Source organism: Ambystoma mexicanum, chromosome 6q (assembly GCF_040938575.1).
Source record: "Ambystoma mexicanum isolate Mex_15411 chromosome 6q, UKY_AmexF1_1, whole genome shotgun sequence".
Lineage (NCBI taxonomy): Eukaryota > Metazoa > Chordata > Amphibia > Caudata > Ambystomatidae > Ambystoma > Ambystoma mexicanum.
Genome location: NC_090937.1, coordinates 1,593,391,328 through 1,593,418,214, shown reverse-complemented (window position 1 = coordinate 1,593,418,214; position 26,887 = coordinate 1,593,391,328). Strand labels below are relative to the sequence as shown.

Genomic DNA, 26,887 nt, shown 5'->3' with positions numbered 1-26,887 from the left:
ATTGACACATCATCCATGTAACCAATAGATTTCACCTGTCTTCTTGTTCCTGGAACTGAAGCACCTACTATTCCCCCATGATCTCGTAAACTCATATGCAAAGGCTCAATCGCACACACATAGATCAGAGCCGACAATGGACATCCCTGACGTACTCCCGACAAAATCGGTATCCTTTCAGATAAAACACCTTTTAACCGAATTTGACTGAAAGCCCCTTTATACAAAATTGAAATATAACGTAAAAAAAGACTCGGACATCCCATTCTTCCTAAAACTCTCAACATAAAACCATGTGATACTCTATCATAAGCCTTCTCAAAATCCAAATTCAAAACGCCTAACGATGTTCCCCTTTCTTTTGCTGCACTTACCGAATCCCTAATAATCAACAAACTCTCGTGTATGCGTCTTCCTGGAACGGCACATGTTTGATCAACATGCACCAAATCCTTTATCACCACCCTCAGCCGATTTGCAATCACTTTCGCTAAAATTTTATAGTCAACATTCAACAACGTAATTGGCCTCCAATTTTTTATATCTTCTTTATCCCCTTTTTTATATATAAGGGTTATTATGCCCTTTTTCATACTAGGACTCAAATTTCCCGTACTAAAACACTCATCTATCACATCCACCAATACAGGTCCCAAAATATCCCAAAATTTCATATACCATTCACTAGGTAATCCATCGCTACCCGGGGATTTTCCCCGTGCAGCCGACATCACTGCTACACTTACCTCCTCTAACGAAAAAGATTCTACCATTTTTTCTTTTTGTTCTGCTTCTAATAAATCTTGTATAGGCGCACAAAAACTTTCTTCTTGTTCCACATCCAATGCCTTCTCAGAATACAATTCAATAAAAAACTCCTGTGCAATATGCAAACTGTTATTCAATTCATCTCCCACTACTCCTTTTGTATTATTAAATTCTTCCGAACTCCTTCTATGAGAACACAATGATTTAAAGAAAAATCTAGTACATTTCTCACCTTCCTCGAAATGCTTCACTCTTGAATTGAATATAATCGTCCTCTCCTTCTCCTGCATCCATTTCTGAATTTCCCTTTTCACAATGTCTAAATCCTCCCGTACGTCCACACCCATATCTTGTAATTTATACAAAGTCTGCTGTGAGCCTACTAACATCCTATAATCAGAATTCTTTTTCCTGACCAATTCCTGACCACTTTTAATAAAAAACTTCTTCGTATTAAATTTCACCACTTCCCACCATTCTATTAAAGAGGAGTAAGACTTATACTGTAACACCCATTTTTCCAACAATCTCCTAAAACTAAAACACGTGTCTTCATTCTCCAACAATTGCACATTTAGCTTCCACAAATTCCTCCCTCTCGGTGTATATGACAACAATCTAACCGTCGAAAGTACCAAATGATGGTCAGAAAATAGCGTAGGAATAACATCAGTATCGCTTATTGCAAAGATTCTTGATACAAAAATAAAATCAATTCTGGATGATACCAACCCATTATTTCCCCTATATGTAAACCTTTTCTCTGTACCATCACATACCGCATGCGTATCTATAAGATGCAAATCCTCCACTAAATCCTTCAACAATTTGGACGACGTATCTTTGTTTTCAACACTCACCATTCTTCCATCTCTTTTTCTATCCGCAGGATGTAATATACAATTAAAATCACCTGCTACTATCAAAGGAGTATTTCCCACACAAAAAGACCGTAGGTTCCTAAACAAGGCACACCTCTCTTTTACCTTTGCATTAGCATATATGCTCAACAATTTATGTTCAACATTCTGCCAATCAAAGGATATTTGTAAAATACGTCCTGGAATCAACTCAACATGTTTTACATTCATCATCAGATGTGAATTGAATAAAACTGCCGTACCCGCATTCCTATCATCATTAGCTCCAGACCACACCGACATGCCATTAGTCCACTCTGCACACCACTTCAGATTCGACCCATCCCAATTCATAACGCATTCTTGCAAACAAAAAATGTCACATGAAATTGACGCTAAAAATGCAAACAGTGCTGTCCTCTTTGAACTACTATTAATTCCTCTTACATTCAATGTTGCCACTCTCAAAGTGGTATTATAAAGAGGCTCCATCAAATCATATATTCTCACTTATCTTCGTTTGGACCGACTACGGTCCTTATTCTTCGTTTGTTTATGACGCGAAATCCCTCTTATGTCTACATCAGTTTCCACACTTTCACCATCCGTATCTTCCAAAACATCCGATTTCTGAGTAAATTGAACCTCTACTGGGTCCACAAAACCTTCAGACAGGGCTCCATATTTATTCGGCATTTCTAATTCCTGGCAAAAAGAAGATTCCTGCGATTCACTCCTTTCTTTGTCTCTTTTATTCTGAGTTGTATTTTTTTGCACTTGGTTTCTCCAGCTTCTGATCTCTGGTCCTGTACACTTATTCATTTGGTCAATCGTTGCTCTTTCTCTATCCGACTGACTTTTCACCATTACTCCTTTGTCCTTCAAATCCACCTCTTTACCCAATACACCAACATTTTCTATTCCACTCTGGACCTCTTCCATTGTAACAGTTTCATCCATTTCTCGGGAACACATCCCCCATTTCTTTTTAAATTCCAAAATCAAATCGGCAGCATTTTCCACATTTTCTCTCGCTTCACAATCTTGTATGAAACCGCTAATCCAATTCTTATATTCCAGATCTGAACCATATATATTATATGCCATTCTACTTGGTATACTACACAAATACTCTCTCACTTCCTCCAATATAACTTTTTTTTTATTAGTTTCAGCTACCACTTCGACTGTAATCTCACCAACCACTGCCTGGGCATATGTCTTTGGAGTATTCGGACAATTATCTACTATATGTCCCAGCAAACTACAACCCTCACATTTTAGTGGACTATCACAGTCTGCTTTTTTATGGCTCTTACTTCCGCAATTTCTACATTTATCTCTCGGACACTCCTGTTTGGTGTGCCCAAAAATTCTACAGAACCTACAAAAAGTAGGCTGATTAGGGTAGTACAAATACCCACTATGGTCGTGGATTTTGAACATACTCGGAGGGTGACATACTCCCCCCATTCGCTCTGGATCCTTTTTCAATACTACCACAAACCTTCGATTCCCATTAAAGATGTCATATTTGTTTCTCATCTCATGTCCACCTTTGATTTCCTCGCAATAATTCGAAAGCCAATTCTTGATAACATCAACCGAAACAAAAGGGTTATACATATGAACCGTTAGCGGAATCCTCTGACGAATATAACACAATGTGACCGCAACACCCTCCAAAATTTTGTTCTTCTCCTTCTCCATTCTATAAACTTCATATGCATTCAATGACGACTGTTCATCTTTAAAGGTGATATCATACGTAAAAACAGTACGATGTTCCTGCATACAAAACAAACTTCCTTTATCGACCTGTAATACTTCAAACAGTACTTTTTTGACAACAAAGTCAAAATCTTTTTCCTTCTCGAAACCTTGCTGAACCGTAATCCGAATTGAATACCTTAGTTCCGTTGCTGGTGGTATGTTTCTAGAAGACTCCGCCATACTGGACAACGTCGCCATACTTCTTTCCACGAGTCCAAAAATCCCGTATCTCCGTAAAGCCACCCCCTCTCCACCTCAGGGAGAGAGGGTGACTGCCGCTTGCACAAAAAGCAGAACCTCTCCAATAGCAGGGTGACGAAAGATTCCAGTCCTCTTAAGCTAGATCAGTAGCCCACCCCCAGACCCAAAAAGGTCCGGGGGCATCAGCTGCAAAGAAAAGTCTACCTGTGCCGGACAAGCCAGACAAAACAAGTGACTCTCTGCACTTGATCTAGGCCAAAAGGCCGAGAAGCGATGCCCACAAAGGGTTCACCGGAAAGACTGCTGCTCGGCAGCTACCCTGCTGACTCGGAGCAACGCTCTGCTGCAGAACCCCAGACTCCTCGGCCAGGAATATCATTTGCATGACCAGCATGCCCGGCGATATTTTGCATGGCTCCGCCCCCAGATTTCCAAGGGTCCCAGAGCGCCAGGGCCGAGGCGGCCAGGCACAGGCTGCAGAGCTCTGCCCAGCCAAGCTGCAGCCTCGGCCTGGCACTGGCCCCGTCACCTAGCGGCGAAAGTCACCCTCAGCTGCCCAGGGGATGTTCCCCCAAGTGCGTCCCCCTCAGATAAGGCTTGGCCGTTCGGGGCCGTTCGGGGCCTTTCAGGGGTGAGGCAGGGCAAGGACAGTGTCCCCCATCTCCTCCTTGTGGGGCTGCTGCTGCAGGCCGAGTCTGGCTGGCTGGCTGGCTGGCTGGCTGGCTGGCACCTTTGCTTTGCAGCTCCCGTGAAAAGCGAGCAAAGGCGCAGACTTTTTTTCTCCTGTGACAGACACGACAGCACCTTTTCCAAGACAATGAAGAAAATGCATCCGAGTTCAACCCAAAAAGATTGCAAAGTGCACAAGTTTCCAGAATTGCTCAGTCTTTTTTTTTCACAGCATTGTTTTCCCCAAGTGGGGAAGTGCACCAGTCCTGGAGGTACTGCAATACCAGGTTGATGCGTGGAGTGGACAGAGCAAGCTCCCATTCCATCTCCCTGTTCCAAAAATCAATTTAATATATGGTCCCCAGATAGAGGACGTATCAGATATTAAACTGATAAAAAAAGAAACTACACTTGATCTTAGCCAAAAGGCCGAGAAGCGATGCCCACAAAGGGTTCACCGGAAAGACTGCTGCTCGGCAGCTACCCTGCTGACTCGGAGCAACGCTCTGCTGCAGAACCCCAGACTCCTCGGCCAGGAATAGCATTTGCATGACCAGCATGCCCGGCGATATTTTGCATGGCTCCGCCCCCAGATTTCCAAGGGTCCCAGAGCGCCAGGGCCGAGGCGGCCAGGCACAGGCTGCAGAGCTCTGCCCAGCCAAGCTGCAGCCTCGGCCTGGCACTGGCCCCGTCACCTAGCGGCGAAAGTCACCCTCAGCTGCCCAGGGGATGTTCCCCCAAGTGCGTCCCCCTCAGATAAGGCTTGGCCGTTCGGGGCCTTTCAGGGGTGAGGCAGGGCAAGGACAGTGTCCCCCATCTCCTCCTTGTGGGGCTGCTGCTGCAGGCCGAGTCTGGCTGGCTGGCTGGCTGGCTGGCTGGCACCTTTGCTTTGCAGCTCCCGTGAAAAGCGAGCAAAGGGGCAGACTTTTTTTCTCCTGTGACAGACACGACAGCACCTTTTCCAAGACAATGAAGAAAATGCATCCGAGTTCAACCCAAAAAGATTGCAAAGTGCACAAGTTTCCAGAATTGCTCAGTCTTTTTTTTTCACAGCATTGTTTTCCCCAAGTGGGGAAGTGCACCAGTCCTGGAGGTACTGCAATACCAGGTTGATGCGTGGAGTGGACAGAGCAAGCTCCCATTCCATCTCCCTGTTCCAAAAATCAATTTAATATATGGTCCCCAGATAGAGGACGTATCAGATATTAAACTGATAAGAACAGATACTACACTTGATCTTAGCCAAAAGGCCGAGAAGCGATGCCCACAAAGGGTTCACCGGAAAGACTGCTGCTCGGCAGCTACCCTGCTGACTCGGAGCAACGCTCTGCTGCAGAACCCCAGACTCCTCGGCCAGGAATATCATTTGCATGACCAGCATGCCCGGCGATATTTTGCATGGCTCCGCCCCCAGATTTCCAAGGGTCCCAGAGCGCCAGGGCCGAGGCGGCCAGGCACAGGCTGCAGAGCTCTGCCCAGCCAAGCTGCAGCCTCGGCCTGGCACTGGCCCCGTCACCTAGCGGCGAAAGTCACCCTCAGCTGCCCAGGGGATGTTCCCCCAAGTGCGTCCCCCTCAGATAAGGCTTGGCCGTTCGGGGCCTTTCAGGGGTGAGGCAGGGCAAGGACAGTGTCCCCCATCTCCTCCTTGTGGGGCTGCTGCTGCAGGCCGAGTCTGGCTGGCTGGCTGGCTGGCTGGCTGGCACCTTTGCTTTGCAGCTCCCGTGAAAAGCGAGCAAAGGGGCAGACTTTTTTTCTCCTGTGACAGACACGACAGCACCTTTTCCAAGACAATGAAGAAAATGCATCCGAGTTCAACCCAAAAAGATTGCAAAGTGCACAAGTTTCCAGAATTGCTCAGTCTTTTTTTTTCACAGCATTGTTTTCCCCAAGTGGGGAAGTGCACCAGTCCTGGAGGTACTGCAATACCAGGTTGATGCGTGGAGTGGACAGAGCAAGCTCCCATTCCATCTCCCTGTTCCAAAAATCAATTTAATATATGGTCCCCAGATAGAGGACGTATCAGATATTAAACTGATAAAAAAAGAAACTACACTTGATCTTAGCCAAAAGGCCGAGAAGCGATGCCCACAAAGGGTTCACCGGAAAGACTGCTGCTCGGCAGCTACCCTGCTGACTCGGAGCAACGCTCTGCTGCAGAACCCCAGACTCCTCGGCCAGGAATAGCATTTGCATGACCAGCATGCCCGGCGATATTTTGCATGGCTCCGCCCCCAGATTTCCAAGGGTCCCAGAGCGCCAGGGCCGAGGCGGCCAGGCACAGGCTGCAGAGCTCTGCCCAGCCAAGCTGCAGCCTCGGCCTGGCACTGGCCCCGTCACCTAGCGGCGAAAGTCACCCTCAGCTGCCCAGGGGATGTTCCCCCAAGTGCGTCCCCCTCAGATAAGGCTTGGCCGTTCGGGGCCTTTCAGGGGTGAGGCAGGGCAAGGACAGTGTCCCCCATCTCCTCCTTGTGGGGCTGCTGCTGCAGGCCGAGTCTGGCTGGCTGGCTGGCTGGCTGGCTGGCACCTTTGCTTTGCAGCTCCCGTGAAAAGCGAGCAAAGGGGCAGACTTTTTTTCTCCTGTGACAGACACGACAGCACCTTTTCCAAGACAATGAAGAAAATGCATCCGAGTTCAACCCAAAAAGATTGCAAAGTGCACAAGTTTCCAGAATTGCTCAGTCTTTTTTTTTCACAGCATTGTTTTCCCCAAGTGGGGAAGTGCACCAGTCCTGGAGGTACTGCAATACCAGGTTGATGCGTGGAGTGGACAGAGCAAGCTCCCATTCCATCTCCCTGTTCCAAAAATCAATTTAATATATGGTCCCCAGATAGAGGATGTATCAGATATTAAACTGATAAGAACAGATTTTTTTTTTTTTTTTTTTTTTTTTTTCTCTTGTCTCCTCATCACCCCTTTAACCGTCCCAAACCTCCAATTATTTACAAATCAGGAAAAAAAAAAGGAAAAATAGACCAAATCAAAAAAAATGTCAAATCAAAAAAAGCCAAATAAAAAACGTACAACTACATTTCTAATTTGTTCACTTCTCCTCAATTTTAGAGGTTCAAGAAACCAAAATCTAGGATGTTAAAAGCCTCCAATTTTTCTGCTGCCACATAAATTGGGCTTGTACTTCTCCCTGTCTTTTAACATCCAGGCAATAATATATATATAGACAGCTCAAAGCCAACTTAACACATTCTTGAGGAGAAATCTGAGCATGTTGTATGACCAACAAACTCCTCGATTTCCATAATGCTTCCTTTATAGATGAACCAATCTGAAACAAAAGCCTATTATTCAATTCTTCTTTCTTCCATTGATATCCCAATAATACCATGTCATAAGTAATGTTTCTTACTCCAGTCACTGCAAAAATCAGGGGTTGAAAAAACTCCCATACACAAGTTGCATACTGACATTGCCACAAAAAATGATAAATAGACTCTGTCTGTACACAACCCTCTCTCGGGCACACAGCCGTTCTGGACATTTGCCTCCGATGCATAAAATCCCTCAAGGGGAGTGCATTCATTAATATCAGCCAATTTATATCTTTTTGTCTATTTGTGGCTTTAGTACTCGAAAAAAAATTCCATACCCTTAACAGTCTTGGCCCACTCAAATTACCCACTGGTTCAGGTAATTCTCTTTGTTGTAACGTTTTCAAAATTTTCCCGGGATCTATCCTCTCCTCATACAACAATTCCACTGGATTCACTAAAGGCAAAAACCACTGAAAACATTGATAAAAAACAGGTAATATCCACGCTTTTGGCAATAAATTACTTTTCTGTATAATGTGAAATCGATCCAACACATTTGCTACCGCATATCTTACAAAGAAGGCCGCCAATGACTTTGAATGTTTCACTGTATTTACACAAAACGCTATATAATGCCCAGCCAAAAATAATTCTAAATTCGGAACTCCTCTGCCTCCCAAAACCTGGGGTTTATACATTACATTTCTTCGAACCTTATCCATCTTGGAGCCCCATAAAAATAAAAAGAATAAACGCTGTAATCGCACTACTTGATACTTTGTGGGTGGAAAAACCAATGCTAAGAAAAGTAAAATAGGTAATAAAACAGCTTTCATTAACATAATCTTTCCTGTAATTGTCAAACTCCTTAACTGCCAATAACTTACTTTACTCTCTACTTGTTTAGTTACCTCATCCCATTGTTCTATCCCATCCATACATTTATTAAAAACTATTCCCAATACTTTCACACTCTCTCGTGCTCTACTGACCGGACAATAATACAAATTATCCCATTCACCCACAGTGAACAAAGTACACTTACTTTTATTTAATTTAAAACCTGCTGCTTGACAAAAACGTTCTGTTTGGGATACCGCTTGCACTACCGACTGGGCATCTCCACACAGAATTGACACATCATCCATGTAACCAATAGATTTCACCTGTCTTCTTGTTCCTGGAACTGAAGCACCTACTATTCCCCCATGATCTCGTAAACTCATATGCAAAGGCTCAATCGCACACACATAGATCAGAGCCGACAATGGACATCCCTGACGTACTCCCGACAAAATCGGTATCCTTTCAGATAAAACACCTTTTAACCGAATTTGACTGAAAGCCCCTTTATACAAAATTGAAATATAACGTAAAAAAAGACTCGGACATCCCATTCTTCCTAAAACTCTCAACATAAAACCATGTGATACTCTATCATAAGCCTTCTCAAAATCCAAATTCAAAACGCCTAACGATGTTCCCCTTTCTTTTGCTGCACTTACCGAATCCCTAATAATCAACAAACTCTCGTGTATGCGTCTTCCTGGAACGGCACATGTTTGATCAACATGCACCAAATCCTTTATCACCACCCTCAGCCGATTTGCAATCACTTTCGCTAAAATTTTATAGTCAACATTCAACAACGTAATTGGCCTCCAATTTTTTATATCTTCTTTATCCCCTTTTTTATATATAAGGGTTATTATGCCCTTTTTCATACTAGGACTCAAATTTCCCGTACTAAAACACTCATCTATCACATCCACCAATACAGGTCCCAAAATATCCCAAAATTTCATATACCATTCACTAGGTAATCCATCGCTACCCGGGGATTTTCCCCGTGCAGCCGACATCACTGCTACACTTACCTCCTCTAACGAAAAAGATTCTACCATTTTTTCTTTTTGTTCTGCTTCTAATAAATCTTGTATAGGCGCACAAAAACTTTCTTCTTGTTCCACATCCAATGCCTTCTCAGAATACAATTCAATAAAAAACTCCTGTGCAATATGCAAACTGTTATTCAATTCATCTCCCACTACTCCTTTTGTATTATTAAATTCTTCCGAACTCCTTCTATGAGAACACAATGATTTAAAGAAAAATCTAGTACATTTCTCACCTTCCTCGAAATGCTTCACTCTTGAATTGAATATAATCGTCCTCTCCTTCTCCTGCATCCATTTCTGAATTTCCCTTTTCACAATGTCTAAATCCTCCCGTACGTCCACACCCATATCTTGTAATTTATACAAAGTCTGCTGTGAGCCTACTAACATCCTATAATCAGAATTCTTTTTCCTGACCAATTCCTGACCACTTTTAATAAAAAACTTCTTCGTATTAAATTTCACCACTTCCCACCATTCTATTAAAGAGGAGTAAGACTTATACTGTAACACCCATTTTTCCAACAATCTCCTAAAACTAAAACACGTGTCTTCATTCTCCAACAATTGCACATTTAGCTTCCACAAATTCCTCCCTCTCGGTGTATATGACAACAATCTAACCGTCGAAAGTACCAAATGATGGTCAGAAAATAGCGTAGGAATAACATCAGTATCGCTTATTGCAAAGATTCTTGATACAAAAATAAAATCAATTCTGGATGATACCAACCCATTATTTCCCCTATATGTAAACCTTTTCTCTGTACCATCACATACCGCATGCGTATCTATAAGATGCAAATCCTCCACTAAATCCTTCAACAATTTGGACGACGTATCTTTGTTTTCAACACTCACCATTCTTCCATCTCTTTTTCTATCCGCAGGATGTAATATACAATTAAAATCACCTGCTACTATCAAAGGAGTATTTCCCACACAAAAAGACCGTAGGTTCCTAAACAAGGCACACCTCTCTTTTACCTTTGCATTAGCATATATGCTCAACAATTTATGTTCAACATTCTGCCAATCAAAGGATATTTGTAAAATACGTCCTGGAATCAACTCAACATGTTTTACATTCATCATCAGATGTGAATTGAATAAAACTGCCGTACCCGCATTCCTATCATCATTAGCTCCAGACCACACCGACATGCCATTAGTCCACTCTGCACACCACTTCAGATTCGACCCATCCCAATTCATAACGCATTCTTGCAAACAAAAAATGTCACATGAAATTGACGCTAAAAATGCAAACAGTGCTGTCCTCTTTGAACTACTATTAATTCCTCTTACATTCAATGTTGCCACTCTCAAAGTGGTATTATAAAGAGGCTCCATCAAATCATATATTCTCACTTATCTTCGTTTGGACCGACTACGGTCCTTATTCTTCGTTTGTTTATGACGCGAAATCCCTCTTATGTCTACATCAGTTTCCACACTTTCACCATCCGTATCTTCCAAAACATCCGATTTCTGAGTAAATTGAACCTCTACTGGGTCCACAAAACCTTCAGACAGGGCTCCATATTTATTCGGCATTTCTAATTCCTGGCAAAAAGAAGATTCCTGCGATTCACTCCTTTCTTTGTCTCTTTTATTCTGAGTTGTATTTTTTTGCACTTGGTTTCTCCAGCTTCTGATCTCTGGTCCTGTACACTTATTCATTTGGTCAATCGTTGCTCTTTCTCTATCCGACTGACTTTTCACCATTACTCCTTTGTCCTTCAAATCCACCTCTTTACCCAATACACCAACATTTTCTATTCCACTCTGGACCTCTTCCATTGTAACAGTTTCATCCATTTCTCGGGAACACATCCCCCATTTCTTTTTAAATTCCAAAATCAAATCGGCAGCATTTTCCACATTTTCTCTCGCTTCACAATCTTGTATGAAACCGCTAATCCAATTCTTATATTCCAGATCTGAACCATATATATTATATGCCATTCTACTTGGTATACTACACAAATACTCTCTCACTTCCTCCAATATAACTTTTTTTTTATTAGTTTCAGCTACCACTTCGACTGTAATCTCACCAACCACTGCCTGGGCATATGTCTTTGGAGTATTCGGACAATTATCTACTATATGTCCCAGCAAACTACAACCCTCACATTTTAGTGGACTATCACAGTCTGCTTTTTTATGGCTCTTACTTCCGCAATTTCTACATTTATCTCTCGGACACTCCTGTTTGGTGTGCCCAAAAATTCTACAGAACCTACAAAAAGTAGGCTGATTAGGGTAGTACAAATACCCACTATGGTCGTGGATTTTGAACATACTCGGAGGGTGACATACTCCCCCCATTCGCTCTGGATCCTTTTTCAATACTACCACAAACCTTCGATTCCCATTAAAGATGTCATATTTGTTTCTCATCTCATGTCCACCTTTGATTTCCTCGCAATAATTCGAAAGCCAATTCTTGATAACATCAACCGAAACAAAAGGGTTATACATATGAACCGTTAGCGGAATCCTCTGACGAATATAACACAATGTGACCGCAACACCCTCCAAAATTTTGTTCTTCTCCTTCTCCATTCTATAAACTTCATATGCATTCAATGACGACTGTTCATCTTTAAAGGTGATATCATACGTAAAAACAGTACGATGTTCCTGCATACAAAACAAACTTCCTTTATCGACCTGTAATACTTCAAACAGTACTTTTTTGACAACAAAGTCAAAATCTTTTTCCTTCTCGAAACCTTGCTGAACCGTAATCCGAATTGAATACCTTAGTTCCGTTGCTGGTGGTATGTTTCTAGAAGACTCCGCCATACTGGACAACGTCGCCATACTTCTTTCCACGAGTCCAAAAATCCCGTATCTCCGTAAAGCCACCCCCTCTCCACCTCAGGGAGAGAGGGTGACTGCCGCTTGCACAAAAAGCAGAACCTCTCCAATAGCAGGGTGACGAAAGATTCCAGTCCTCTTAAGCTAGATCAGTAGCCCACCCCCAGACCCAAAAAGGTCCGGGGGCATCAGCTGCAAAGAAAAGTCTACCTGTGCCGGACAAGCCAGACAAAACAAGTGACTCTCTGCACTTGATCTAGGCCAAAAGGCCGAGAAGCGATGCCCACAAAGGGTTCACCGGAAAGACTGCTGCTCGGCAGCTACCCTGCTGACTCGGAGCAACGCTCTGCTGCAGAACCCCAGACTCCTCGGCCAGGAATATCATTTGCATGACCAGCATGCCCGGCGATATTTTGCATGGCTCCGCCCCCAGATTTCCAAGGGTCCCAGAGCGCCAGGGCCGAGGCGGCCAGGCACAGGCTGCAGAGCTCTGCCCAGCCAAGCTGCAGCCTCGGCCTGGCACTGGCCCCGTCACCTAGCGGCGAAAGTCACCCTCAGCTGCCCAGGGGATGTTCCCCCAAGTGCGTCCCCCTCAGATAAGGCTTGGCCGTTCGGGGCCGTTCGGGGCCTTTCAGGGGTGAGGCAGGGCAAGGACAGTGTCCCCCATCTCCTCCTTGTGGGGCTGCTGCTGCAGGCCGAGTCTGGCTGGCTGGCTGGCTGGCTGGCTGGCTGGCACCTTTGCTTTGCAGCTCCCGTGAAAAGCGAGCAAAGGCGCAGACTTTTTTTCTCCTGTGACAGACACGACAGCACCTTTTCCAAGACAATGAAGAAAATGCATCCGAGTTCAACCCAAAAAGATTGCAAAGTGCACAAGTTTCCAGAATTGCTCAGTCTTTTTTTTTCACAGCATTGTTTTCCCCAAGTGGGGAAGTGCACCAGTCCTGGAGGTACTGCAATACCAGGTTGATGCGTGGAGTGGACAGAGCAAGCTCCCATTCCATCTCCCTGTTCCAAAAATCAATTTAATATATGGTCCCCAGATAGAGGACGTATCAGATATTAAACTGATAAAAAAAGAAACTACACTTGATCTTAGCCAAAAGGCCGAGAAGCGATGCCCACAAAGGGTTCACCGGAAAGACTGCTGCTCGGCAGCTACCCTGCTGACTCGGAGCAACGCTCTGCTGCAGAACCCCAGACTCCTCGGCCAGGAATAGCATTTGCATGACCAGCATGCCCGGCGATATTTTGCATGGCTCCGCCCCCAGATTTCCAAGGGTCCCAGAGCGCCAGGGCCGAGGCGGCCAGGCACAGGCTGCAGAGCTCTGCCCAGCCAAGCTGCAGCCTCGGCCTGGCACTGGCCCCGTCACCTAGCGGCGAAAGTCACCCTCAGCTGCCCAGGGGATGTTCCCCCAAGTGCGTCCCCCTCAGATAAGGCTTGGCCGTTCGGGGCCTTTCAGGGGTGAGGCAGGGCAAGGACAGTGTCCCCCATCTCCTCCTTGTGGGGCTGCTGCTGCAGGCCGAGTCTGGCTGGCTGGCTGGCTGGCTGGCTGGCACCTTTGCTTTGCAGCTCCCGTGAAAAGCGAGCAAAGGGGCAGACTTTTTTTCTCCTGTGACAGACACGACAGCACCTTTTCCAAGACAATGAAGAAAATGCATCCGAGTTCAACCCAAAAAGATTGCAAAGTGCACAAGTTTCCAGAATTGCTCAGTCTTTTTTTTTCACAGCATTGTTTTCCCCAAGTGGGGAAGTGCACCAGTCCTGGAGGTACTGCAATACCAGGTTGATGCGTGGAGTGGACAGAGCAAGCTCCCATTCCATCTCCCTGTTCCAAAAATCAATTTAATATATGGTCCCCAGATAGAGGACGTATCAGATATTAAACTGATAAGAACAGATACTACACTTGATCTTAGCCAAAAGGCCGAGAAGCGATGCCCACAAAGGGTTCACCGGAAAGACTGCTGCTCGGCAGCTACCCTGCTGACTCGGAGCAACGCTCTGCTGCAGAACCCCAGACTCCTCGGCCAGGAATATCATTTGCATGACCAGCATGCCCGGCGATATTTTGCATGGCTCCGCCCCCAGATTTCCAAGGGTCCCAGAGCGCCAGGGCCGAGGCGGCCAGGCACAGGCTGCAGAGCTCTGCCCAGCCAAGCTGCAGCCTCGGCCTGGCACTGGCCCCGTCACCTAGCGGCGAAAGTCACCCTCAGCTGCCCAGGGGATGTTCCCCCAAGTGCGTCCCCCTCAGATAAGGCTTGGCCGTTCGGGGCCTTTCAGGGGTGAGGCAGGGCAAGGACAGTGTCCCCCATCTCCTCCTTGTGGGGCTGCTGCTGCAGGCCGAGTCTGGCTGGCTGGCTGGCTGGCTGGCTGGCACCTTTGCTTTGCAGCTCCCGTGAAAAGCGAGCAAAGGGGCAGACTTTTTTTCTCCTGTGACAGACACGACAGCACCTTTTCCAAGACAATGAAGAAAATGCATCCGAGTTCAACCCAAAAAGATTGCAAAGTGCACAAGTTTCCAGAATTGCTCAGTCTTTTTTTTTCACAGCATTGTTTTCCCCAAGTGGGGAAGTGCACCAGTCCTGGAGGTACTGCAATACCAGGTTGATGCGTGGAGTGGACAGAGCAAGCTCCCATTCCATCTCCCTGTTCCAAAAATCAATTTAATATATGGTCCCCAGATAGAGGACGTATCAGATATTAAACTGATAAAAAAAGAAACTACACTTGATCTTAGCCAAAAGGCCGAGAAGCGATGCCCACAAAGGGTTCACCGGAAAGACTGCTGCTCGGCAGCTACCCTGCTGACTCGGAGCAACGCTCTGCTGCAGAACCCCAGACTCCTCGGCCAGGAATAGCATTTGCATGACCAGCATGCCCGGCGATATTTTGCATGGCTCCGCCCCCAGATTTCCAAGGGTCCCAGAGCGCCAGGGCCGAGGCGGCCAGGCACAGGCTGCAGAGCTCTGCCCAGCCAAGCTGCAGCCTCGGCCTGGCACTGGCCCCGTCACCTAGCGGCGAAAGTCACCCTCAGCTGCCCAGGGGATGTTCCCCCAAGTGCGTCCCCCTCAGATAAGGCTTGGCCGTTCGGGGCCTTTCAGGGGTGAGGCAGGGCAAGGACAGTGTCCCCCATCTCCTCCTTGTGGGGCTGCTGCTGCAGGCCGAGTCTGGCTGGCTGGCTGGCTGGCTGGCTGGCACCTTTGCTTTGCAGCTCCCGTGAAAAGCGAGCAAAGGGGCAGACTTTTTTTCTCCTGTGACAGACACGACAGCACCTTTTCCAAGACAATGAAGAAAATGCATCCGAGTTCAACCCAAAAAGATTGCAAAGTGCACAAGTTTCCAGAATTGCTCAGTCTTTTTTTTTCACAGCATTGTTTTCCCCAAGTGGGGAAGTGCACCAGTCCTGGAGGTACTGCAATACCAGGTTGATGCGTGGAGTGGACAGAGCAAGCTCCCATTCCATCTCCCTGTTCCAAAAATCAATTTAATATATGGTCCCCAGATAGAGGATGTATCAGATATTAAACTGATAAGAACAGATTTTTTTTTTTTTTTTTTTTTTTTTTTCTCTTGTCTCCTCATCACCCCTTTAACCGTCCCAAACCTCCAATTATTTACAAATCAGGAAAAAAAAAAGGAAAAATAGACCAAATCAAAAAAAATGTCAAATCAAAAAAAGCCAAATAAAAAACGTACAACTACATTTCTAATTTGTTCACTTCTCCTCAATTTTAGAGGTTCAAGAAACCAAAATCTAGGATGTTAAAAGCCTCCAATTTTTCTGCTGCCACATAAATTGGGCTTGTACTTCTCCCTGTCTTTTAACATCCAGGCAATAATATATATATAGACAGCTCAAAGCCAACTTAACACATTCTTGAGGAGAAATCTGAGCATGTTGTATGACCAACAAACTCCTCGATTTCCATAATGCTTCCTTTATAGATGAACCAATCTGAAACAAAAGCCTATTATTCAATTCTTCTTTCTTCCATTGATATCCCAATAATACCATGTCATAAGTAATGTTTCTTACTCCAGTCACTGCAAAAATCAGGGGTTGAAAAAACTCCCATACACAAGTTGCATACTGACATTGCCACAAAAAATGATAAATAGACTCTGTCTGTACACAACCCTCTCTCGGGCACACAGCCGTTCTGGACATTTGCCTCCGATGCATAAAATCCCTCAAGGGGAGTGCATTCATTAATATCAGCCAATTTATATCTTTTTGTCTATTTGTGGCTTTAGTACTCGAAAAAAAATTCCATACCCTTAACAGTCTTGGCCCACTCAAATTACCCACTGGTTCAGGTAATTCTCTTTGTTGTAACGTTTTCAAAATTTTCCCGGGATCTATCCTCTCCTCATACAACAATTCCACTGGATTCACTAAAGGCAAAAACCACTGAAAACATTGATAAAAAACAGGTAATATCCACGCTTTTGGCAATAAATTACTTTTCTGTATAATGTGAAATCGATCCAACACATTTGCTACCGCATATCTTACAAAGAAGGCCGCCAATGACTTTGAATGTTTCACTGTATTTACACAAAACGCTATATAATGCCCAGCCAAAAATAATTCTAAATTCGGAACTCCTCTGCCTCCCAAAACCTGGGGTTTATACATTACATTTCTTCGAACCTTATCCATCTTGGAGCCCCATAAAAATAAAAAGAATAAACGCTGTAATCGCACTACTTGATACTTTGTGGGTGGAAAAACCAATGCTAAGAAAAGTAAAATAGGTAATAAAACAGCTTTCATTAACATAATCTTTCCTGTAATTGTCAAACTCCTTAACTGCCAATAACTTACTTTACTCTCTACTTGTTTAGTTACCTCATCCCATTGTTCTATCCCATCCATACATTTATTAAAAACTATTCCCAATACTTTCACACTCTCTCGTGCTCTACTGACCGGACAATAATACAAATTATCCCATTCACCCACAGTGAACAAAGTACACTTACTTTTATTTAATTTAAAACCTGCTGCTTGACAAAAACGTTCTGTTTGGGATACCGCTTGCACTACCGACTGGGCATCTCCACACAGAATTGACACATCATCCATGTAACCAATAGATTTCACCTGTCTTCTTGTTCCTGGAACTGAAGCACCTACTATTCCCCCATGATCTCGTAAACTCATATGCAAAGGCTCAATCGCACACACATAGATCAGAGCCGACAATGGACATCCCTGACGTACTCCCGACAAAATCGGTATCCTTTCAGATAAAACACCTTTTAACCGAATTTGACTGAAAGCCCCTTTATACAAAATTGAAATATAACGTAAAAAAAGACTCGGACATCCCATTCTTCCTAAAACTCTCAACATAAAACCATGTGATACTCTATCATAAGCCTTCTCAAAATCCAAATTCAAAACGCCTAACGATGTTCCCCTTTCTTTTGCTGCACTTACCGAATCCCTAATAATCAACAAACTCTCGTGTATGCGTCTTCCTGGAACGGCACATGTTTGATCAACATGCACCAAATCCTTTATCACCACCCTCAGCCGATTTGCAATCACTTTCGCTAAAATTTTATAGTCAACATTCAACAACGTAATTGGCCTCCAATTTTTTATATCTTCTTTATCCCCTTTTTTATATATAAGGGTTATTATGCCCTTTTTCATACTAGGACTCAAATTTCCCGTACTAAAACACTCATCTATCACATCCACCAATACAGGTCCCAAAATATCCCAAAATTTCATATACCATTCACTAGGTAATCCATCGCTACCCGGGGATTTTCCCCGTGCAGCCGACATCACTGCTACACTTACCTCCTCTAACGAAAAAGATTCTACCATTTTTTCTTTTTGTTCTGCTTCTAATAAATCTTGTATAGGCGCACAAAAACTTTCTTCTTGTTCCACATCCAATGCCTTCTCAGAATACAATTCAATAAAAAACTCCTGTGCAATATGCAAACTGTTATTCAATTCATCTCCCACTACTCCTTTTGTATTATTAAATTCTTCCGAACTCCTTCTATGAGAACACAATGATTTAAAGAAAAATCTAGTACATTTCTCACCTTCCTCGAAATGCTTCACTCTTGAATTGAATATAATCGTCCTCTCCTTCTCCTGCATCCATTTCTGAATTTCCCTTTTCACAATGTCTAAATCCTCCCGTACGTCCACACCCATATCTTGTAATTTATACAAAGTCTGCTGTGAGCCTACTAACATCCTATAATCAGAATTCTTTTTCCTGACCAATTCCTGACCACTTTTAATAAAAAACTTCTTCGTATTAAATTTCACCACTTCCCACCATTCTATTAAAGAGGAGTAAGACTTATACTGTAACACCCATTTTTCCAACAATCTCCTAAAACTAAAACACGTGTCTTCATTCTCCAACAATTGCACATTTAGCTTCCACAAATTCCTCCCTCTCGGTGTATATGACAACAATCTAACCGTCGAAAGTACCAAATGATGGTCAGAAAATAGCGTAGGAATAACATCAGTATCGCTTATTGCAAAGATTCTTGATACAAAAATAAAATCAATTCTGGATGATACCAACCCATTATTTCCCCTATATGTAAACCTTTTCTCTGTACCATCACATACCGCATGCGTATCTATAAGATGCAAATCCTCCACTAAATCCTTCAACAATTTGGACGACGTATCTTTGTTTTCAACACTCACCATTCTTCCATCTCTTTTTCTATCCGCAGGATGTAATATACAATTAAAATCACCTGCTACTATCAAAGGAGTATTTCCCACACAAAAAGACCGTAGGTTCCTAAACAAGGCACACCTCTCTTTTACCTTTGCATTAGCATATATGCTCAACAATTTATGTTCAACATTCTGCCAATCAAAGGATATTTGTAAAATACGTCCTGGAATCAACTCAACATGTTTTACATTCATCATCAGATGTGAATTGAATAAAACTGCCGTACCCGCATTCCTATCATCATTAGCTCCAGACCACACCGACATGCCATTAGTCCACTCTGCACACCACTTCAGATTCGACCCATCCCAATTCATAACGCATTCTTGCAAACAAAAAATGTCACATGAAATTGACGCTAAAAATGCAAACAGTGCTGTCCTCTTTGAACTACTATTAATTCCTCTTACATTCAATGTTGCCACTCTCAAAGTGGTATTATAAAGAGGCTCCATCAAATCATATATTCTCACTTATCTTCGTTTGGACCGACTACGGTCCTTATTCTTCGTTTGTTTATGACGCGAAATCCCTCTTATGTCTACATCAGTTTCCACACTTTCACCATCCGTATCTTCCAAAACATCCGATTTCTGAGTAAATTGAACCTCTACTGGGTCCACAAAACCTTCAGACAGGGCTCCATATTTATTCGGCATTTCTAATTCCTGGCAAAAAGAAGATTCCTGCGATTCACTCCTTTCTTTGTCTCTTTTATTCTGAGTTGTATTTTTTTGCACTTGGTTTCTCCAGCTTCGGATCTCTGGTCCTGTACACTTATTCATTTGGTCAATCGTTGCTCTTTCTCTATCCGACTGACTTTTCACCATTACTCCTTTGTCCTTCAAATCCACCTCTTTACCCAATACACCAACATTTTCTATTCCACTCTGGACCTCTTCCATTGTAACAGTTTCATCCATTTCTCGGGAACACATCCCCCATTTCTTTTTAAATTCCAAAATCAAATCGGCAGCATTTTCCACATTTTCTCTCGCTTCACAATCTTGTATGAAACCGCTAATCCAATTCTTATATTCCAGATCTGAACCATATATATTATATGCCATTCTACTTGGTATACTACACAAATACTCTCTCACTTCCTCCAATATAACTTTTTTTTTATTAGTTTCAGCTACCACTTCGACTGTAATCTCACCAACCACTGCCTGGGCATATGTCTTTGGAGTATTCGGACAATTATCTACTATATGTCCCAGCAAACTACAACCCTCACATTTTAGTGGACTATCACAGTCTGCTTTTTTATGGCTCTTACTTCCGCAATTTCTACATTTATCTCTCGGACACTCCTGTTTGGTGTGCCCAAAAATTCTACAGAACCTACAAAAAGTAGGCTGATTAGGGTAGTACAAATACCCACTATGGTCGTGGATTTTGAACATACTCGGAGGGTGACATACTCCCCCCATTCGCTCTGGATCCTTTTTCAATACTACCACAAACCTTCGATTCCCATTAAAGATGTCATATTTGTTTCTCATCTCATGTCCACCTTTGATTTCCTCGCAATAATTCGAAAGCCAATTCTTGATAACATCAACCGAAACAAAAGGGTTATACATATGAACCGTTAGCGGAATCCTCTGACGAATATAACACAATGTGACCGCAACACCCTCCAAAATTTTGTTCTTCTCCTTCTCCATTCTATAAACTTCATATGCATTCAATGACGACTGTTCATCTTTAAAGGTGATATCATACGTAAAAACAGTACGATGTTCCTGCATACAAAACAAACTTCCTTTATCGACCTGTAATACTTCAAACAGTACTTTTTTGACAACAAAGTCAAAATCTTTTTCCTTCTCGAAACCTTGCTGAACCGTAATCCGAATTGAATACCTTAGTTCCGTTGCTGGTGGTATGTTTCTAGAAGACTCCGCCATACTGGACAACGTCGCCATACTTCTTTCCACGAGTCCAAAAATCCCGTATCTCCGTAAAGCCACCCCCTCTCCACCTCAGGGAGAGAGGGTGACTGCCGCTTGCACAAAAAGCAGAACCTCTCCAATAGCAGGGTGACGAAAGATTCCAGTCCTCTTAAGCTAGATCAGTAGCCCACCCCCAGACCCAAAAAGGTCCGGGGGCATCAGCTGCAAAGAAAAGTCTACCTGTGCCGGACAAGCCAGACAAAACAAGTGACTCTCTGCACTTGATCTAGGCCAAAAGGCCGAGAAGCGATGCCCACAAAGGGTTCACCGGAAAGACTGCTGCTCGGCAGCTACCCTGCTGACTCGGAGCAACGCTCTGCTGCAGAACCCCAGACTCCTCGGCCAGGAATATCATTTGCATGACCAGCATGCCCGGCGATATTTTGCATGGCTCCGCCCCCAGATTTCCAAGGGTCCCAGAGCGCCAGGGCCGAGGCGGCCAGGCACAGGCTGCAGAGCTCTGCCCAGCCAAGCTGCAGCCTCGGCCTGGCACTGGCCCCGTCACCTAGCGGCGAAAGTCACCCTCAGCTGCCCAGGGGATGTTCCCCCAAGTGCGTCCCCCTCAGATAAGGCTTGGCCGTTCGGGGCCGTTCGGGGCCTTTCAGGGGTGAGGCAGGGCAAGGACAGTGTCCCCCATCTCCTCCTTGTGGGGCTGCTGCTGCAGGCCGAGTCTGGCTGGCTGGCTGGCTGGCTGGCTGGCTGGCACCTTTGCTTTGCAGCTCCCGTGAAAAGCGAGCAAAGGCGCAGACTTTTTTTCTCCTGTGACAGACACGACAGCACCTTTTCCAAGACAATGAAGAAAATGCATCCGAGTTCAACCCAAAAAGATTGCAAAGTGCACAAGTTTCCAGAATTGCTCAGTCTTTTTTTTTCACAGCATTGTTTTCCCCAAGTGGGGAAGTGCACCAGTCCTGGAGGTACTGCAATACCAGGTTGATGCGTGGAGTGGACAGAGCAAGCTCCCATTCCATCTCCCTGTTCCAAAAATCAATTTAATATATGGTCCCCAGATAGAGGACGTATCAGATATTAAACTGATAAAAAAAGAAACTACACTTGATCTTAGCCAAAAGGCCGAGAAGCGATGCCCACAAAGGGTTCACCGGAAAGACTGCTGCTCGGCAGCTACCCTGCTGACTCGGAGCAACGCTCTGCTGCAGAACCCCAGACTCCTCGGCCAGGAATAGCATTTGCATGACCAGCATGCCCGGCGATATTTTGCATGGCTCCGCCCCCAGATTTCCAAGGGTCCCAGAGCGCCAGGGCCGAGGCGGCCAGGCACAGGCTGCAGAGCTCTGCCCAGCCAAGCTGCAGCCTCGGCCTGGCACTGGCCCCGTCACCTAGCGGCGAAAGTCACCCTCAGCTGCCCAGGGGATGTTCCCCCAAGTGCGTCCCCCTCAGATAAGGCTTGGCCGTTCGGGGCCTTTCAGGGGTGAGGCAGGGCAAGGACAGTGTCCCCCATCTCCTCCTTGTGGGGCTGCTGCTGCAGGCCGAGTCTGGCTGGCTGGCTGGCTGGCTGGCTGGCACCTTTGCTTTGCAGCTCCCGTGAAAAGCGAGCAAAGGGGCAGACTTTTTTTCTCCTGTGACAGACACGACAGCACCTTTTCCAAGACAATGAAGAAAATGCATCCGAGTTCAACCCAAAAAGATTGCAAAGTGCACAAGTTTCCAGAATTGCTCAGTCTTTTTTTTTCACAGCATTGTTTTCCCCAAGTGGGGAAGTGCACCAGTCCTGGAGGTACTGCAATACCAGGTTGATGCGTGGAGTGGACAGAGCAAGCTCCCATTCCATCTCCCTGTTCCAAAAATCAATTTAATATATGGTCCCCAGATAGAGGACGTATCAGATATTAAACTGATAAGAACAGATACTACACTTGATCTTAGCCAAAAGGCCGAGAAGCGATGCCCACAAAGGGTTCACCGGAAAGACTGCTGCTCGGCAGCTACCCTGCTGACTCGGAGCAACGCTCTGCTGCAGAACCCCAGACTCCTCGGCCAGGAATATCATTTGCATGACCAGCATGCCCGGCGATATTTTGCATGGCTCCGCCCCCAGATTTCCAAGGGTCCCAGAGCGCCAGGGCCGAGGCGGCCAGGCACAGGCTGCAGAGCTCTGCCCAGCCAAGCTGCAGCCTCGGCCTGGCACTGGCCCCGTCACCTAGCGGCGAAAGTCACCCTCAGCTGCCCAGGGGATGTTCCCCCAAGTGCGTCCCCCTCAGATAAGGCTTGGCCGTTCGGGGCCTTTCAGGGGTGAGGCAGGGCAAGGACAGTGTCCCCCATCTCCTCCTTGTGGGGCTGCTGCTGCAGGCCGAGTCTGGCTGGCTGGCTGGCTGGCTGGCTGGCACCTTTGCTTTGCAGCTCCCGTGAAAAGCGAGCAAAGGGGCAGACTTTTTTTCTCCTGTGACAGACACGACAGCACCTTTTCCAAGACAATGAAGAAAATGCATCCGAGTTCAACCCAAAAAGATTGCAAAGTGCACAAGTTTCCAGAATTGCTCAGTCTTTTTTTTTCACAGCATTGTTTTCCCCAAGTGGGGAAGTGCACCAGTCCTGGAGGTACTGCAATACCAGGTTGATGCGTGGAGTGGACAGAGCAAGCTCCCATTCCATCTCCCTGTTCCAAAAATCAATTTAATATATGGTCCCCAGATAGAGGACGTATCAGATATTAAACTGATAAAAAAAGAAACTACACTTGATCTTAGCCAAAAGGCCGAGAAGCGATGCCCACAAAGGGTTCACCGGAAAGACTGCTGCTCGGCAGCTACCCTGCTGACTCGGAGCAACGCTCTGCTGCAGAACCCCAGACTCCTCGGCCAGGAATAGCATTTGCATGACCAGCATGCCCGGCGATATTTTGCATGGCTCCGCCCCCAGATTTCCAAGGGTCCCAGAGCGCCAGGGCCGAGGCGGCCAGGCACAGGCTGCAGAGCTCTGCCCAGCCAAGCTGCAGCCTCGGCCTGGCACTGGCCCCGTCACCTAGCGGCGAAAGTCACCCTCAGCTGCCCAGGGGATGTTCCCCCAAGTGCGTCCCCCTCAGATAAGGCTTGGCCGTTCGGGGCCTTTCAGGGGTGAGGCAGGGCAAGGACAGTGTCCCCCATCTCCTCCTTGTGGGGCTGCTGCTGCAGGCCGAGTCTGGCTGGCTGGCTGGCTGGCTGGCTGGCACCTTTGCTTTGCAGCTCCCGTGAAAAGCGAGCAAAGGGGCAGACTTTTTTTCTCCTGTGACAGACACGACAGCACCTTTTCCAAGACAATGAAGAAAATGCATCCGAGTTCAACCCAAAAAGATTGCAAAGTGCACAAGTTTCCAGAATTGCTCAGTCTTTTTTTTTCACAGCATTGTTTTCCCCAAGTGGGGAAGTGCACCAGTCCTGGAGGTACTGCAATACCAGGTTGATGCGTGGAGTGGACAGAGCAAGCTCCCATTCCATCTCCCTGTTCCAAAAATCAATTTAATATATGGTCCCCAGATAGAGGATGTATCAGATATTAAACTGATAAGAACAGATTTTTTTTTTTTTTTTTTTTTTTTTTCTCTTGTCTCCTCATCACCCCTTTAACCGTCCCAAACCTCCAATTATTTACAAATCAGGAAAAAAAAAAGGAAAAATAGACCAAATCAAAAAAAATGTCAAATCAAAAAAAGCCAAATAAAAAACGTACAACTACATTTCTAATTTGTTCACTTCTCCTCAATTTTAGAGGTTCAAGAAACCAAAATCTAGGATGTTAAAAGCCTCCAATTTTTCTGCTGCCACATAAATTGGGCTTGTACTTCTCCCTGTCTTTTAACATCCAGGCAATAATATATATATAGACAGCTCAAAGCCAACTTAACACATTCTTGAGGAGAAATCTGAGCATGTTGTATGACCAACAAACTCCTCGATTTCCATAATGCTTCCTTTATAGATGAACCAATCTGAAACAAAAGCCTATTATTCAATTCTTCTTTCTTCCATTGATATCCCAATAATACCATGTCATAAGTAATGTTTCTTACTCCAGTCACTGCAAAAATCAGGGGTTGAAAAAACTCCCATACACAAGTTGCATACTGACATTGCCACAAAAAATGATAAATAGACTCTGTCTGTACACAACCCTCTCTCGGGCACACAGCCGTTCTGGACATTTGCCTCCGATGCATAAAATCCCTCAAGGGGAGTGCATTCATTAATATCAGCCAATTTATATCTTTTTGTCTATTTGTGGCTTTAGTACTCGAAAAAAAATTCCATACCCTTAACAGTCTTGGCCCACTCAAATTACCCACTGGTTCAGGTAATTCTCTTTGTTGTAACGTTTTCAAAATTTTCCCGGGATCTATCCTCTCCTCATACAACAATTCCACTGGATTCACTAAAGGCAAAAACCACTGAAAACATTGATAAAAAACAGGTAATATCCACGCTTTTGGCAATAAATTACTTTTCTGTATAATGTGAAATCGATCCAACACATTTGCTACCGCATATCTTACAAAGAAGGCCGCCAATGACTTTGAATGTTTCACTGTATTTACACAAAACGCTATATAATGCCCAGCCAAAAATAATTCTAAATTCGGAACTCCTCTGCCTCCCAAAACCTGGGGTTTATACATTACATTTCTTCGAACCTTATCCATCTTGGAGCCCCATAAAAATAAAAAGAATAAACGCTGTAATCGCACTACTGATACTTTGTGGGTGGAAAAACCAATGCTAAGAAAAGTAAAATAGGTAATAAAACAGCTTTCATTAACATAATCTTTCCTGTAATTGTCAAACTCCTTAACTGCCAATAACTTACTTTACTCTCTACTTGTTTAGTTACCTCATCCCATTGTTCTATCCCATCCATACATTTATTAAAAACTATTCCCAATACTTTCACACTCTCTCGTGCTCTACTGACCGGACAATAATACAAATTATCCCATTCACCCACAGTGAACAAAGTACACTTACTTTTATTTAATTTAAAACCTGCTGCTTGACAAAAACGTTCTGTTTGGGATACCGCTTGCACTACCGACTGGGCATCTCCACACAGAATTGACACATCATCCATGTAACCAATAGATTTCACCTGTCTTCTTGTTCCTGGAACTGAAGCACCTACTATTCCCCCATGATCTCGTAAACTCATATGCAAAGGCTCAATCGCACACACATAGATCAGAGCCGACAATGGACATCCCTGACGTACTCCGACAAAATCGGTATCCTTTCAGATAAAACACCTTTTAACCGAATTTGACTGAAAGCCCCTTTATACAAAATTGAAATATAACGTAAAAAAAGACTCGGACATCCCATTCTTCCTAAAACTCTCAACATAAACCATGTGATACTCTATCATAAGCCTTCTCAAAATCCAAATTCAAAACGCCTAACGATGTTCCCCTTTCTTTTGCTGCACTTACCGAATCCCTAATAATCAACAAACTCTCGTGTATGCGTCTTCCTGGAACGGCACATGTTTGATCAACATGCACCAAATCCTTTATCACCACCCTCAGCCGATTTGCAATCACTTTCGCTAAAATTTTATAGTCAACATTCAACAACGTAATTGGCCTCCAATTTTTTATATCTTCTTTATCCCCTTTTTTATATATAAGGGTTATTATGCCCTTTTTCATACTAGGACTCAAATTTCCCGTACTAAAACACTCATCTATCACATCCACCAATACAGGTCCCAAAATATCCCAAAATTTCATATACCATTCACTAGGTAATCCATCGCTACCCGGGGATTTTCCCCGTGCAGCCGACATCACTGCTACACTTACCTCCTCTAACGAAAAAGATTCTACCATTTTTTCTTTTTGTTCTGCTTCTAATAAATCTTGTATAGGCGCACAAAAACTTTCTTCTTGTTCACATCCAATGCCTTCTCAGAATACAATTCAATAAAAAACTCCTGTGCA

General features: G+C 44.5%; 9 non-coding genes and 3 pseudogenes across 9 annotated transcripts; all 12 read right to left on the bottom strand.

Moving 5' to 3' along the window:
- Positions 1–4,521: 4,521 nt before the first annotated feature.
- Positions 4,522–4,712, bottom strand: LOC138517512 (U2 spliceosomal RNA). The gene has a single exon (XR_011282688.1). It is a non-coding gene; the product is annotated as a U2 spliceosomal RNA (small nuclear RNA).
- A 630-nt stretch (positions 4,713–5,342) lies between these two features.
- LOC138517468 (U2 spliceosomal RNA) lies at positions 5,343–5,533 on the bottom strand. The gene has a single exon (XR_011282650.1). It is a non-coding gene; the product is annotated as a U2 spliceosomal RNA (small nuclear RNA).
- Positions 5,534–6,163: 630 nt separating this feature from the next.
- LOC138517511 (U2 spliceosomal RNA) lies at positions 6,164–6,354 on the bottom strand. The gene has a single exon (XR_011282687.1). It is a non-coding gene; the product is annotated as a U2 spliceosomal RNA (small nuclear RNA).
- Positions 6,355–6,984: 630 nt separating this feature from the next.
- LOC138517631 (U2 spliceosomal RNA) lies at positions 6,985–7,226 on the bottom strand (annotated as a pseudogene).
- A 5,964-nt stretch (positions 7,227–13,190) lies between these two features.
- Positions 13,191–13,381, bottom strand: LOC138517510 (U2 spliceosomal RNA). The gene has a single exon (XR_011282686.1). It is a non-coding gene; the product is annotated as a U2 spliceosomal RNA (small nuclear RNA).
- Positions 13,382–14,011: 630 nt separating this feature from the next.
- LOC138517467 (U2 spliceosomal RNA) lies at positions 14,012–14,202 on the bottom strand. Its single transcript, XR_011282649.1, has one exon. It is a non-coding gene; the product is annotated as a U2 spliceosomal RNA (small nuclear RNA).
- A 630-nt stretch (positions 14,203–14,832) lies between these two features.
- LOC138517509 (U2 spliceosomal RNA) lies at positions 14,833–15,023 on the bottom strand. The gene has a single exon (XR_011282685.1). It is a non-coding gene; the product is annotated as a U2 spliceosomal RNA (small nuclear RNA).
- Positions 15,024–15,653: 630 nt separating this feature from the next.
- LOC138517630 (U2 spliceosomal RNA) lies at positions 15,654–15,895 on the bottom strand (annotated as a pseudogene).
- Positions 15,896–21,859: 5,964 nt separating this feature from the next.
- LOC138517508 (U2 spliceosomal RNA) lies at positions 21,860–22,050 on the bottom strand. Its single transcript, XR_011282684.1, has one exon. It is a non-coding gene; the product is annotated as a U2 spliceosomal RNA (small nuclear RNA).
- A 630-nt stretch (positions 22,051–22,680) lies between these two features.
- LOC138517466 (U2 spliceosomal RNA) lies at positions 22,681–22,871 on the bottom strand. The gene has a single exon (XR_011282648.1). It is a non-coding gene; the product is annotated as a U2 spliceosomal RNA (small nuclear RNA).
- Positions 22,872–23,501: 630 nt separating this feature from the next.
- LOC138517506 (U2 spliceosomal RNA) lies at positions 23,502–23,692 on the bottom strand. Its single transcript, XR_011282683.1, has one exon. It is a non-coding gene; the product is annotated as a U2 spliceosomal RNA (small nuclear RNA).
- Positions 23,693–24,322: 630 nt separating this feature from the next.
- LOC138517626 (U2 spliceosomal RNA) lies at positions 24,323–24,568 on the bottom strand (annotated as a pseudogene).
- Between the last annotated feature and the right edge of the window lie 2,319 nt (positions 24,569–26,887).